This window comes from Euleptes europaea, chromosome 6 (genome assembly GCF_029931775.1).
Source record: "Euleptes europaea isolate rEulEur1 chromosome 6, rEulEur1.hap1, whole genome shotgun sequence".
Classification (NCBI taxonomy): Eukaryota; Metazoa; Chordata; class Lepidosauria; order Squamata; family Sphaerodactylidae; genus Euleptes; species Euleptes europaea.
The window spans coordinates 3,000,976-3,017,197 of NC_079317.1; positions in this window are offsets into that span (position 1 = coordinate 3,000,976).

A 16,222-nucleotide genomic window follows, 5' to 3' on the forward strand; every position below is an offset into this window, starting at 1 on the left:
CAAAAATGGCGGAAAAACGGGGGAGCCGAATTCAGCGATTTCGGGAGTTCACGATTAAATTCGGCAAATTCGGGGCACAGCAGCATAACCATCAGTAAGCAGCATTCTCCCCCGGCCAATCGGTGGCCAAGCTGGGTCTTCTTCTGGCCAATCAGTCAGGATTGAGTACTGGAGGAATCAGCTGCTGCGCGGCCCAGCCGGGGAGAGAAAGAGAGAGAAATCCTCGTGGGGGGGTGCGTGTGCACATTCGCTCCTTTCCGTGGCTGCAGGGGGCGCATTTTTGGGGGTAGAGACCCCAAACTTTCAGCGGAGCTTCAGACGAGCCTTCTTAAGAGATCCCCCAAGTTTTGTAAACATTGGGTCAGGGGGTCCCGAGATATGGGCTCCACCCCTTTTCCCTCCCCCTTTTCCATTTCCGTGGCTGCAGGGGGCGCTTTTTTGGGGGTGCAGCCCCCAAACATTCAGCATAGCTTCAGACGAGCCTTCTTAAGAGACCCCCCCCCCAAGTTTTGTAAACATTGGGTCAGGGGGTCCCAAGATATGGGCTTTCCCCTTTTCCCTGTTGGGATGAATGGATCACCCAATCCTGTATGCATCTCCAAAGCGGCAAATCCAAGGCAAAACCTCCCGTGCTTAAATAGAATCGTATTGGATTACCCAGTCCTCCCAGCCCCTCCTGATGGAACAGAAGACAGCCACAGTAAGACCCCTTTGGGGGCTTTAATCTATAATTTTTCTCCTGTGTGTGTGGGCAGGGAAGCAGAGTCTGTGTGTGGGGGGGAGGGAGCAGTTTCTGTGAGTGGGGGGGAAGCCAAAGGGGGCTTTCGCCCGTTCTGCCTGGGGTGTGTGTGCCCCCTCGAGTCTCTCTCTCCCTGGTTTGAGGGGGGGCTTCAGTTGTGTATCCTCAGGTTTTCCCTCATTCATAAGATCGGTTAGGTCTATTTTGCTGCTTGCTCAAAACTGGTTTTCAAATGGTGACTTAAAGAATGCATTTGCCTTGTCCCGACTCAAGTCCGATGCAAAAGGGGAAATTCCACCCCCTCCTGCTCATTATGCATAGCTAGCTGCCTCTGTCCCTTTCCATGGTTTGCAAACTCCCAGGTGTCAGGTGTTGCTTTGCATGGTTGCAAACGTGTTGCTTTGCATGGTTGTGTTGCTTTGCAGTTGTGTTGCTTTGCAGTTGTGTTGCTTTGCAGTTGTGTTGCTTTGCAAACTTCTTCGCACCTGCCCCGCCCTTGCTCCTCGCAGCTCAGCTGTTTGTCGGGGCTGGGACCTTTGTGCGTGGGCAGCAAGCTCTGCTCAGAGATGCACATTAAGGGTGGGGGGACCCCTTTCGGGGCCCATATCTCAGCCCCCCCTGACCCAAACTTTACAAAACTTGGGGGGTCTTTCAAGAAACGTCCTTTGAAGCTCTTCTGAAAGTTTGGGACCTCTACTCCCAAAAATGCCCCCCCAGAGCCGCGGAAAGGCGCGGTTGTGTTTTTAATGGCTTTATTCGGCCGAATTTTTTTCCCGAACTTTGAATTCCCGCCGAATTGCACGGACCCAAAGCGGGGGAGTTCGGACTTCGGCATATCCCGAATCCAGATGGGCTGGATTCGGCTGAATCCGAACTATACCGAATTTTTTTTTCAACAGCCCTAGCTCTACGTCTGTTGGAGTCAATGGGCTCAGAGCATGTAACTCCCAGCAATTCCCTGAGCCAAGCACATGACAATTCGCTACGAAAGGAAAAGCTACCAATTCACGCAGCAGGATACCCCAAACTTATTTTCCAGAGCTGTTTTGTTTTGTCCTTCACAAGGAGCTAGTTACCTATAATTTGCTCTACAGAAACGAACAGTCCTTGTTTAATTTATGCAAACAGTATTCAAAACAAAACAAAGGGGGAAAATGTGTCAGGCATTAGATTCGACAAATAATTTATTTTGGCTTTATTCTACGATGCCCAGCAGGATGATTAGGGGAGAAAAGAGTTTAAAACAAAACCAACTCTCCGGGTTTTTTTTTTGTTTTTTAAATCGAGATTTCTCCCATAGCTCCCAGCTGAGTGAGAAATAGCACAGGCCCAATTGTTGTTAATTTGCCGAAGTCATCCATAAACCGCTAATTAGGTCTTTCAGACTGCTGGTAATCTGATAAATCGTCGTATGAAATGCTGAGTAATATTTTAGCATTAGACCAAAACACACACACACAAGGATGCTCTAGGCTGATCCTGCATTGAGCAGGGGGTTGGACTGGATGATTCGTAGGACCCTTTCCAACTCTACGATTCTATGCTTCTATACCAGCACAGAGAAACCAGGATCGAGCGTTAGACTAAAGAACGGGGTTCAAATCCCTCCTCTGCCATGAGGGGGCAGGTTCAAATTAAGTTTTAGTCATCTTTTTATAGTGCCAACCAATCACATTTCGGGCCAAAGCGCACGTGATCTGTGGGTTGATTTCCTCAGCAGTTTGTTTTATGGTAAATTGAAGTCCTGGGAATTCTGGTTCCGATCCGAGCCATGTCATAAGCTCAAGCCTTCTTCTCTGCTCCATTTTCGAGACGCTAACTGTCCCCCCGGCTAACAGCAAGGGAAGCATTTTAGGGCAATATGGGAAGATTTAAATCCTGTCTCCGATCCCACCACAAGCACAATTCGGGTCTCCCATGCTTGTTTGTGGGGATTTTTTAAACCAAGGATGCTCAATGAACATGGCTCAGTGGTAGAGCATCTGCTTGGCATGCAGAAGGTCCCAGGTTCAATCCCTGGCATCTCCAGTTGAAAGGACCAGGCAGTAAGTGATGAGAAAGACCTCCTTAGTACTTGGAAAAGAGACCACCAAGGAAATCCAGGGTTGCTACATAGAGGCAGGCAATGGCAAACCACCTCTGAACATTTCCTGCTTTGAAATACCCTAAGGCAGTTGGGACTTACATTCCACCACCATTAATGTGTGTCAGCTCTACCTGGATGGCCCAGACTAGAATGATCCATCAGATCTTGCAAGCTAAGCAGGGTTGGCCCCTGTAAGTACTTGGCTGGGGGACCACCAGGGAATTCCAGGGTTGCTACGCAGAGACTGGCAATGGCAAACCACCTCTTTTTGTCTGCCCTGACCTGGAGGGCCCATGATAGCCTGATCTTGTGTAATATCAGCAGTTAAGCAGGGTTAGCTCTGGGTAATACTTGGATGGGAGACCACCAGGGAAGTCCAGGATTGCTACACAGAGGCAGGCGATGGCAAGCCACCTCTGAACATCTCTTACCTTGACAACCCTACAGGGTCTCCATAAATTGACTGTGACATTCTCCCAGAGAAAATTGATACTTCTGAGGGTCAACTCTATGGTACTGTATCCCACCGAGGCCCCTGTCCTCCCCAGGCTCCATCCCCAAATCTCCAGAAGTTTGGATCTGGCAACCCTAAATTGATGGGATCAGGTGATGTCCAAGAACTCTGCATCAGATCCTGTTTAGCCCGTGTTTAGAAATTCAGCTTGCCAAGCTGGAGAGTGTTTGCAAATCGGATCCCATGAAAGAAGACTTTCAAAAGAAACCAACACCTTCAGGTTCCAATGATAAGGGTTCAACCACGCAGACATTTTGAGTCCTGATTCCAAAAAGCACTCTTTTGTTCGACTCTAATTAAACCGAATGACACCTTGAAAGCAAAGCCCAGGGGAAAGAGTCCTCTGGAACCCCCAACAACACAAAAGAATGAGCTGCCAGCTACAAACAACATGGCTGATAAATATTCTGTACCCCAGGGTGAGCTTTTGATTCTCCGAACGCAGAGGGGTTGTCGAATCCTGAGGCGTTTTATTATGGCAACCGATAAATCTTGGCGGTGATACACTTAACTCGCTATGCCTGGCCATGAATAAGCGATGGATTTCACGGTGGGTTCATGCAAAAAGATGTTTGTCAAATAACTATTTATGACTTCCTGGTTGTTTAGAAAAGGGGAATAACAGCATCAGTCAGGAAATTGTCGTGGCAGCTTTAGGGGCCCTCAAGGCCTAGCCCCCCCCCCAACCTCTCTGCTATCGATCACTCGGTAGTTCCCGCTGACAAGATTGTCATGACTGTTTCATTCGTGTGTCAAGAGCAAACGCGGAGCCGTTGCCAGCGGCTGCCCCGCCATGATGGAATTCTCTTCCCTCCGAGAGCTGTTGAAGTTTGAACTTTTTCCAGAAACACTCAGTAAGTCCTTCTTGTTAGCTTGGGTGAAAAGGGGTTTTGCAAAAACCCTCCCACTGAGAGCTCTCTAGAAGCTCCGGTTGTCACGTTAACACCCTCAGCTTTTCACTTAGCTCATTGCCGGTGCTGTTGTATAACAATTTAACAACATTATGAATGCGTTGCTACTGTTTCATTACAGGCATTTTGAAGTCAAGCCGGAACGTGTCCAGAGGAGGGCAACAAAGATGGTGAGGGGTCTGGAGATCAAGTCCTATGAGGAAAGGTTGAAGGAGCTGGGTATGTTTAGCCTGGAGAGGAGAAGACTGAGAGGGGATAGGATAACCATCTTCAAGTACTTGAAGGGCTGTCATATGGAGGAGGGTGCCGAGTTGTTTTCTGTGGCCCCAGAAGGTCGGACCAGAACCAACGGGTTGAAATTAAATCAAAAGCGTTTCCGTCTAGACATTAGGAAGAATTTTCTAACAGAGTGGTTCCTCAGTGGAACAGGCTTCCTCGGGAGGTGGTAAGCTCTCCTTCTCTGAAGGTTTTTAAGCAGAATCTAGATGGCCATCCATCAGCAATGCTGATTCTGTGACCTTAAGCAGATCATGAGAGGGAGGGCATCTTGGCCATCTTCTGGGTGTGGAGTAGGGGTCACTGGGGGTGTGGTGGTGGGGAGGTAGTTTGGAATTTCCTGCATTGTGCAGGGGGTTGGACTAGATGACCCTGGTGGTTCCTTCCAATTTGATGATTCTATGATTCTATGAATCTGTACACCTGGAGGTACCTATAGCAGCAGACTGATAGGCATGGTTGGTACATGCACAGAAATTATTGGATGGATGGGGCTGACAGGAAGTGGAAGGGGTGTTTTTTAGTCTTCCAGGTCAGTTTGGGAGCCTATGAAAACTGTAATTTCCATTAAACCTCTATGTGATTCTGATTCTAAGTCAGATTGTAGGCTGAGCAATAGCACCCCGAGAACTTACAACTGGAGGAGACAAATGGGCCTGTGATGGAAGGGACCCTCAAGCCCTTCCCTGTTCCTTCTGGTTGCCCCCCTGAGGTCAGAAAAACCCACGGCTGTCCCAAGGGCCTGCTCAGAGATGCCGCCCCTTCCCCTTACTCCTGGGGAGGACAAAATCAAACTGGATGATTCTGCTGCCACCAATAGGGATGCCAGCCTCCAGGTGGGACCTGGGGATCCCCTGGAATCATCTCCAGACTACAGAGATTGGTTCCCCTGGAGAAAATGGATGCTTTGGAGGGTGAAATCCTTGGCACTGAGGTCCCTGTTCTCCCCAGACTCCATCCCAAAATCTCCAGGAATTTCCCAACCTGGAATTGGCAACCCTACCCCCCATCCCCCTGCCGGTGGCCACGAGAGACCTGGTAACTCTAGCCACCAGCAGCGCTAAGAGTATCTTCTGCTAAATGGATCTACACACCTAGGTCTCTGTGCCTGCTTTGGTATTTAAAGGATCCACCTAGTTGCTCTGCCCACTCGTTTCATTCCTGCAAGCTACCATGAGGGTGATCTGTCACATCTTCATAATTTCGAGTTTACCATGCTCCAGGGATGGTTTGCTTATCCACTGCGCCACCCCTCTTCAGGTAGCAAGGCTGAATAGGTGTGGAACGTTTCCAGAGATCAGGCTTAGAACATTCCGAATATAAGAAAGTTTAGAAGAAGGAGTTGGTTTTTATATGCCGACTTTCTCTACCACTTAAGGAAAAATCAAACCGGCTTACAATCACCTTCCCTTCCCCTCCCCACAACAGACGCCCCGTGAGGTAGGTGAATCATAAAGTTGGAAGGGATCATCAGGGTCATCTAGTCCAACTCCATGTACAATGCAGGAAATCCACAACTACCTCCCACACACACCCCCAGTGACACCTACACCATCCCCAGAAGATGGCCAAGATACCCTGAAAGATCTCTAAAGGAGCTGTGACTAGCGCAAGGTCACCCTGCTGGCTTCAGGTGTGGGAGTGGGGAAACAAATCCACTTCACCCGATTAGCATCCACCACTCATGTGGAGGAGTGGGGAAACCAACCCAGATCACCCCAGGGATCAATCCCAGTTCTCCAGGTTAGAGTCCACAGCTCCTAACCACTGCTCTTAACCACTACGCCACACTACAAAAGAATACACATGGTCTGTTCAAGCATTCAGGCTGAGCCAGGGAACAAAAGAAAAGGTGGAAACGTGTGTTCCCTTTTCCCTAGACTCAGAACTTATCCTAAACAATGTTTAATTAGGACAATGTAGCTTTACTTGAAGTTGCAGCAATTTTAAGTAAAGTATTACCTTATTTCTCCAGGTTGGGACCCATTGTCCCTTGCTGCATGGACAAGATGGGGTCCCTAGGTATAAGCCTCTCATGCCTTGTGCCCATCCAAAGGGCTTTCCCAGGTGGCAGAGAGGTTCCTCCTCATGCCCTGAGTTCAAATAATCTGTCTGCTGTTCAGGCTGGTTCGACCACTCAGTCACAAGCCACCAAGACTTCTTCTGCATGGTGACTTTCCATGGGGAACAGATCATATTTGTAAACAAGATACCACCTCACTGGGGCCAAACACTGGAAGTCCCCCAGTGCCATCAGCCTGCCTGAAAATGAGATGTAGCATCTGATCAGCCCCAGCCACTTGCTAAGTTATTTGCAAACTGTAATTTGCAAACTGTTATCGTTCCCCCATAGACAGCAACATGCAGAAGAAATCTGCAGGGTCAGAGGATGGGAATACAAAAATCTCTGAATATGTGAATATGCTTATAGGCAGGATTTTAAGGAATGCCAGTGCTAATAGTATATTCCTACACCTTGCATCATAAATCAAGCAGTAGGGGACATAGGGCAGGAATACTTAGGAGAGCAACCTCCATCCAGCCTGATCCGTGTGTTTCTGGATGCATTAAGAATGTTTTAATAATTTAATCACTAAGCAGGTTTCCACACCAGTGCTCACCCATCTGGAGGGCAGGAACTGATAGGGTTGCCAGGTGCCCACTGGTAGCAGGCAAACCCCCGGTGATGTGCCCCTCTGCCCACTGACCAGCTGAAAGCCGCCTCGTGAGGAGCCTTAGACCACTCAAATGCTGGTCCTTCTAACAGCTTGAGCATAAGCGCAGAACACAGAACTTTGGTGCAGTTAAGAACCTGCTTTGACCTGGAAGAAACCAAACTCCTGAATAACGAAGGCAAAATTAATAGCTTTAATATGCTTCTTACTTCAGCCTCCACTTTCCCTCCTGGGGTCTGAAGTTTCAGACACAGAGAAAGTGCAGTAATTTAGAAGAACGTGTCACTTTCTCTGCTAATCTTCCGATGCAGGAAATCATTTTTAAATCCACTCCTGTCTTGGCAGATTTGCATAACTGTCGCAAAAGAAAGTTCTGAAAAGTCAGAGCTTAATACAATGTGAATGAATGTGTCATAAAACATTGCTGTCTCTCCATCACTCATGTAAATCTTCAAGGATTTAAGTGTTTTCAGCCAGGAAGGGAAGTGTTAGCTGAAAGTCCCTCTTGCTCAAAAACTGTTTCACCCTATAAAGTACCAAAGAGCTTATACCTATAAACAGGTCTGTGGGCGTGTCAAAATTCAAGTTGGAGAAGTGGGCTAGAACTAATAAAATACACTTCAACAGAGATAAATGTAAAGTTCTGCATTTAGGTCGGAAAAATCAAATGCATAATTATAGGATGGGGGAGACTTGTTTGAGCAGTAGTGTGTGTGAAAAGGATCTTGGGGTCTTAGTAGACCAAACACTGAACATGAGTCAGCAGTGTGATGCAGTAACTAAAAAGGCAAATGCAGTCTTGGGCTGCATCAACAAGTATAGTGTCCAGATCACACAAAGTACTGGTATCGCTTTACTCCGCTCCGGTTAGACCTCAACTAGAGTACTGTGTTCAGTTTTGGGCACCACAATTTAAAAAAGATGTAGACAAGCTGGAACGCGTCCAGAGGAGGGCAACAAAGGTGGTGAGGGGTCTGGAGACCAAGTCCTATGAGGAAAGGTTAAAGGAGCTGAGTATGTTTAGCCTGAAGAGGAGAAGACTGAGAGGGGATATGATAACCATGTTCAAGTACTTGAGGGGCTGTCATATTGAGGATGGTGCCGAGTTGTTTTCTGTTGCCCAAGAAGGTCGGACCAGAACCAACGGGTTGATATTAAATCGAAAGAGTTTCCGTCTAGACATTAGGAAGAATTTTCTAACAGTCAGAGCGATTCCTCTGTGGAACAGGCTTCCTCGGGAGGTGGTAAGCTCTCCTTCCCTGGAGGTTTTTAAGAAGAGGTTAGATGGCCATCTGTCAGCAATGCTGATTCTGTGACCTTAGGCAGATGATGAGAGGGAGGGCATCTTGGCCATCTTCTGGTCACTAGGTGTGGGGGGCGAGGTAGTTTGGAATTTCCTGCATTGTGCAGGGGGTTGGACTTGATGGTCCTGGTGGTCCCTTCCAACTCTATGATTCTATGATTCTATGGTACCCGTGGGCACCATGGCACCTGACAACACCTTTTCTGTTTTTAGAAAGTGGGCAGACCAAGTGGGGCTTTTCCCCAGCAAGGCTGCTGATTGGCCCTTGGAGATTTGATTGGCGGCTCAGTTTTTTTTTTTAAAAAAAAAATGTTGCTTTTGTGGCCGCCATTTTGTGGCTAGCGCCGCCTCCTGAGATAGCCATTTTGTGGCAGCACAGAATTTGCATCGCCTGGATGCAAAACTGAATTCTGTCGTGCCCGGAATGTACTGGGCTGTTTCTCCAGCCAATCCTGGTCTCTCCTGGCAGTATTTTCTGTCTGTTGCGCTGCTCCTCCCACACAGGAAATCTCGCTGCTCGCTCTTGCTTTTCTTTGGCTGACTCCCTCCCCTAATAGGTGGGGGTATATCTGCACCCACTGCACAAGACTCAGCTGGCTAAATCTTTCCAGACCTTCTCCAAATAGCTGTGCTAGCCTGACCTCACCTCTGTGGCAGGTCTGTTATCTCTTCCTTCCTACCTGCCTTCCTTTCTTCTGCATTTGTCTCATCTAGTTTTTTCTTTATTGGCAGTTCTAATTGGAGATTTTAAATTGTGGGTTTGTATGTGTTTTTATAATGCTTGTTTTCATTTACATCGGAGGTCCCCTGGAGTTCCAAAAGGTAGAAAGACAGCAAACAAATGTTTTAAATACATAAATACATTCCTACCTTTCTCCTAGGAGAAGTAGCAAAGATTTAACCTGAACACTGAGAGAAATGGTTTCATAATTTAATTCATCTTGCTTTTGGTGGCTGGCATTGATTAAGATGGTTCCACTATCAGAAGCTCAATGGATGCTGACATCTGATTCTTAACTGTTTGCCATTCCTGTGAGAAAAGTCTGGAAAATTTGACATTTCCCCCAAAGAACCAGAACATCACAGTTGCTAATGACTAGATTTCATCCTTGCTTCCTAGGTTCAATAATAAAAATCACCAAGAATCCAGAACTGGGGTGGAGAAGGGCTGGCTTACTTTTTCTAGTCAGCCATTTAGCAGAGCCAGTGAAACGGAGGTGGGGGGATAATTGATTAGTAGGGTTGCCAGGTCCCTCTTCGCTACCGGTGGGAGGTTTTGGTGGGTGGAGCCTGAGGAGGGTGGGGTTTGGGTAGGGACTTCAATGCCATAGAGTCCAATTGCCAAAGCGGACATTTCCTCCAGGGGAACTAACCTCTTTCGGGTGGAGATCAGCTGTAATATCAGGAGATCTCCAGCTAGTTCCTGGATGTTGGCAACCCTATTGATTAGTGGCCTGCCAGTGAATATTAAGCAAACAAGAAGTCGACTGCTTGGCCTTGTAGGATGCCCTGTGAGGGGTACTGAGTCTGCTTCTAACATCATAATCATTTCATTTCATCTGTATATCCCCGCTTCCCAAGTTCTACTTCTCGGTCACTAGGTTGTGGCCAAGAGACGGAATTAGGAACTGGAATGGGACTCAGACCGAGCATCAGGAAGAGGCTCCAGATGTTCCCAGGCTGCAGTGAAGCCCTGGAAGCAAAGAGAGTTAAGAGGTTCTTCCCCTTTCCACAGGCAGCTCTCTTTTGGGGAGGGGCTGGTCCCATCTCTATTGCATTCCTTGGGGTTAGGGTTACCAGGTCCCTCTTCTCCACCGGCGGGAGGTTTGGGGGGCAGAGCCTGAGGAGGGCAGGGTTTGGGGAGGGGAGGGACTTCAGTGCCATAAAGTCCAATTGTCAAAGGAGCCATTTTCTCCAGGTGAACGCTCTATCGGCTGGAGATCAGTTGTAATAGCAGGAGATTTCCAACTAGTACCTGGAGGTTGGCAACCCTACCCGGGTGTGCACATGGTAAAGACAAAGGACGTCCCCTGTGCAAGCATCGGGTTATTCCTGACCCATGGGGTGATGTCACATCCCGACGTTTACTAGGCAGACTATGTATATGGGGTGGTTTGCCATTGCCTTCCCCAGTCATCTACACTTTACCCCCACCAAGCTGGGTACTCATTTTACCAACCTTAGAAGGATGGAAGTTGGAGACAACTTTGAGCCGGCTACCTGAACTTAACTTCCATCGGGATAAAACTCAGGTCATGAGCAGAGCTTTTGACTGCAGTACTGCAGCTTACCACTCTGCGCCACAGGGACCTGCCACAAACACATATAATCCACATGCATCTTGTTCTCTGTGTCCCGGCATTAGGCATCTGTTAAAAAAATAAGGAATTGGAATGCTGTGAGAAAGAATCATAGAATCATAGAGTTGGAAGGGACCACCAGGGTAATCTAGTCCAGCCCCCTGCACAATGCAGGAAATTCACAACCACCTCCCCCCCACACCCCCAGTGACCCCTACTCCATGCCCAGAAGATGGCCAAGATGCCCTCCCTCTCATGAACTGCCTAAGCTCTTAGAATCAGCATTGCTGACAGATGGCCTTTTAAGCCTCTGCTTAAAAACCTCCAGGGAAGAGCACTTACCACCTCCCAAGGAAGCCTGTTCCACTGAGGAACCACTCTAACTGTTAGAAAATTCTTCCTAATGTCTAGACGGAAACTATTTTAAGTTAATTTCAACCCATTAGTCCTGGTCCGACCTTCTGGGGCAACAGAAAACAACTCGGCATCCTCCTCTATATGACAGCCCTTCAAGTACTTAAAGATGGTTATCATGTCCCCTCTTACAGTGCCTTCCTAAGGAGAGTTACTCCAGTCTAAGCCCATTTGTTTCAGTGGGCTTAGACTGGAGTAACTCTCCTTAGGAGTGCACTGTTAGTCGTCTCCTCTCCAGGCTAAACATACCCAGCTCCTTCAACCTTGATTAAGTTAGCAGCTGCAGTACCACCTCTGTCCATCTGGCATGGTGGCACCAAAGTGCAGCAGAGAAGGAATTCTGCCCTCCAGGAAGCTGCCACAACAGGGGAGAAAGTTAAAGGCGTCTTCTGGGGCTCCTGCATTAAGGGTCTTGAAACCTTCAATGATGTAGATGAATGATTAGGAAGCAAACAAATTTGTGCGGCTTCATAGGACCTCGATGGAGCAGCAATAATCTGCACACCAACTGCCAGTGAACGTTGCAAAAACCGACGCGTATGAGGAATCGTCACTCATAGGCATTTCCCTCCACACGCTCCCTGCAAAGATGGTGCCCTCTTCACCATTTTTTTCCTCAGCTAATCTTTGCTTTGCCCTCCTTTGTATAACCACAAACCACATTTGAAGAAAAAAACCTCAACTCTCACCAGCGGCGTAACTCATTTAGTGCTACATCAAGGGCTTTGGGGGGCACTAAAATAATATAATGCAGAACTTTATGATTAATTAACTCCTCATAAAATGGTAATTATAATTAGACTCATAATTCCACAGTTGAGTCATTATCATAATAATTGATCAAACAGTTTTACCATGCAAGCATTTTTGGGGGGAGAAAGCAGAATGTAGAGCGAGAGAGTCTTCCAAACACTACTTGATACTCTTAGCACTGCCATTACCACTAGTATCTTACAAAGGGAGATTTAACTCTCGAAAGATTATACCCTGGAAATCATTTTGGCCTTCAAGGACCTACTGGGCTCGAATCTTGCTCTCCTACTGGTAGTAACCCATTACTATATGGCTTCTGCCCTCCTGTTCATTCCAATAATTTATCAGTTGTGGTGTGGAATGGGGTCAAAAGCTAACTAGTAAAAGGAAGCTAAGAAAAAGGCCAGCTTCACTGAGATTTACTCTGGTATTCCCATCTTTGCCACATTTTCTGTTGTGTGTGTTAAGTGCTGTCAAGTTGCGTCCAACTTACTGTGGCCCTATGAATCAATGTCCCCTAAAGCATCCTATCGTTAACAGCCTTGCTCAGGTCTTGCAAACTGAGGACTGGGGCCTCCTTGATTGTGCCAATCCATCTCACGTTGGGTCTTCCTCTTTTCCTGCGGCCTTCAACTTTGCCTAGCATGAGTCTTTTCCAATGACTCTTGTCTTCTCTTGATGAGACCAAAGTATGATAGCCTCAGTTTAGTCATTTTAGCTTTTCAGGCTTTTCTGTGGTGTGTAACTAGGGTTGTGCATATCAATATACCCGAACCGAAAATGAACCCAAAATTAGCTTTTTCAGTAATATTCAGGTTTCAGGTAGACCAAATACCAAAATCTAGGAATCTGCCCAAAGCCGAATAAGTGATTCCTGAAAAGCCAAATATTTTTTCAGCTTTTTCAGGTTCGGCTATTCACCTTTGCTCAGAAGCATGGCTCTGTGCTTTCTCCCGTTTTTCTCTATTTTTTTTTTTTACTGGTTTTGTTAGGGCCCCGTAGTTTTACAATTTTCTAAGGCTTTCACATATGTTGAATAATGCACTTTCCATTGACTCTCAATCCACTTTGCAACTGGATTTTATCGTGGCCATTAATGCAAAGCAAGGATGTCATTGGTTTGTCCCTCTCATGTCTGACACTTTTCTATCCCGAGATCAAAAGAATGAAGGCATTAGAGGGACAAACGAAGAGTCAGGGAAGAAGGCGCCATCAACCCCACAGTATGCGCACACACATCCTGCATACCCCAACCCCGGCAGGCTGAGAGGGACAAACGAAGACACAAGTGGCAGGGAGAAGAAGGAGCTGTCAACCCCATGGCATGTACATATGCACACAAACCCGGCAGGGAAGGTGTTACATTTGGAGGTGGAAGAGGAGGGAGAGGGACAGACACCAAGCTCGCTCATGGCTCCCTCGGTGCAATTTCTGTCCTTTTCTCCCCCGAGAGGGAAATGGGAGGAGTGGGAGGGGGAAGTGGGATGGGCCAGAAGGAAGGGGAGTCGACCCATGTGCCGAAACGCACCGGGAAGCAATCGCAATTGTAGCAATTCTTTTTTAAAAATTCGAGACAACACAGGAATTGGAAAACCAGGAGAAGTATCGCACTGGAAGTGGGTTGGTTCCACAGATGAGAGACCACCATGCGTTTACAAATGGAGATTCGCTCCATTCACGGGAGAATCGCAAGACTAAAAGGCCATGCGTTTTCGACCTATGTGAAACAGAAAAGAAAAACCTACTGGCAAACAATTGCTAAAGTGCCCTGAAATAGCACTGAAAATGCATCATTCAGCATGTGCGAAAGAGCCAGTAACAACGGGACTTATTCCTGAAGCAGCTGGACTATAAAATTCCCCTGTGCAGAGACTATGCTTCGCTTTCATAAGACCTCTATCCCAGCAAGCCACTGTGAGTCGCAGTGGGCAACACTAAACTAGGCAGAGCAAGGATTAAAACTGCTTCGGGGGAGGGTCTCTGATTTCCCTGCACTGGCATTTATTTACCAAATGGATGGCAGCCAACGGGACCCCACGAAGGAAGAGAACTGTCTCCTTCATCCCTCTGATCAGCTGTGTCGCTGTCAACTTCCTTCTCTCTCTTGACAAGGTTTCCATGGAGGGGGCCATCGGTGCGCAAAGAGCCACGGGAGGGTGTGAAGCGTGGCTGCAGGGCCTGGAAGCTGCGAAGGGGTCCTGCTCCCCCACCCCCCACCCCCCACCCCGCTCTGAAGTGATGGATGAGTCTTTGTGATAGATTCCCGGCTTTGCATGGATGAGCCCACATTTATTCGTACCTTCTGCTGAAATGTTAACTGCCCCTCTGGGACGCAATTGGAGTGGGCTGCGTTCCCTGGGAGCACACTCGGTGCAGAGCTTTGCAAACTGCCTTTGTCAGAAGAGTTGAGAGGATGTGAGTGTGCCTGAGATTTGCAGGCCAAGGGTCCAGCTAGGCCAGGGTCCTCAGCATGGTGCAGTGGTTAAGAGCGGTGGTTTGGAGCAGTGGAGTCTGCTCTGGAGAACCAGGTTTGATTCCCCACTCCTCCACATGAGCGGCGGAGGCTAATCTGGTGAACTGGATTTGTTTCCCGACTCCTCCACATGAAGCCAGCTGGGTGACCTCGGGCTAGTCACAGTCTCTAAGCTCAACCTACCTCACAGGGTGCGGGTTGAGGGGAGGGGAAGGGCAGGTGATCATAAGCTGGTTTGATTGGGGGCATGAAGAGCAGGACTTGAGAAGATATTAGCTAGTGGGCTGGAGAGGAGGGGAGAAGGAGGGCCTACAAGTAGATTAGCGTCCACGGCTCATGTGGAGGGGTGGAGAATCAAACCCTGTTCTCCTGATTAGAGTCCACCGCTCCAAACCACCGCTCGTAACCACTACACCACAGTGGTTTGTTGTTATAGCTATGATTGCTATGAGAGGGGGAATAGCACAGTATACAACAATATTGCATAGAGACGTGGTCTGACTCATTTTAAAACCGCCTCATATGCTCAGCCTGGGAAAATTATCTCTGAGGATTTCTGCCTGAAAAGTCCATCAGCCCTGGTACTCTGCTGGTATAGCTAGACTGTGTTTCTAAGAGTGAGAGAATGAGGTAAGGCTTATTTTACTGCTTTAATTTCTGCTACAGGGACTTGGAGCGTTCAGGCATTGATGGATGGACCAGATAGCTTTAGGCAAAATGCATAGAATTCATTTATTCAGCCACTTGTTTTAAAAAATTAAACCATAGGAGGGTGGATGCACCTTGAATCGGATAAATACACAGGCATCACTTCACAGCAGACAACTCCCGGGGAGATTGGAGAGTTGGAAGAGGGGCCAGTGAATCAGCATTTAGAGCCCTGGCTGATCCATCTGTCAAATACTTTGCAAGTAGAAGCCAGGCTCATCCCAAAAGAGAGGAAAATGGTGTGTCTTGTTTAGAATGTACGGTTGCTGTACTTGTCCAGACTGGTTTATTATGATTTCCTCCTCTTTTGAAACTTGTTCCCAACATATACCTCTTGCACATTCATTATCATTTTCCTGGGAATTCTCTCCAACCTTTGGTGTTCCAAAATCCATCACTTTAACTTTCAGTTCCTGCTTTGAAATCTCACAGTTTCCTGCCATCAATAGGGTTGCCAGGTCCCTCCTCTCCTCCGGCGGAAGGCTGTAGTCTGAAAGTGTGTGTGCGTGCACGCGCTGCACTTCTGGTTTAGAACTGGAAGTTCCGCCTTGCGAGGGGCCTTATACCTCTTAGTTTGAATGGTAGAGCGGCCCTTTACCACTTGCAAGGCGGCACTTCCAGTTCTAAACAGGAAGTGACGCACACGGTATGCACACACGCTTGCATGTTTGTCCGCAGACCCTCAGGTGGTCGGCGGGCAGAGGGGTAAATTGCCGGAGCTTTGCCTGCCACCAGCGGGCACCTGGCAACTCTAGTGTTACGATATGGACTGCTTGTATCCCGGACTGGTTATGGCAACCCCAGTCAATGTGTGCCCCCGCCTCTCCAGAGCAAGCGGCAAGCCTAAAGCCGCCTGGAAAAGAGCACTCTATCATCCCATGAACCAGCAGTCAAGGAGCGGAGGCCAGGTCAACCCTCCAGTGAACAAGAGGGAGTCCACCGTTCGCAGTGCCCCCGTTCCAGTGGAAGCCATGTTGCAGGGAGCTGACATCACGCAACCACCGGAAGCGTTTCCCTCCCCCCCAAGCTGATCGACTTAACCAGCTAAGCATTAAGAGACTTTAAGACAA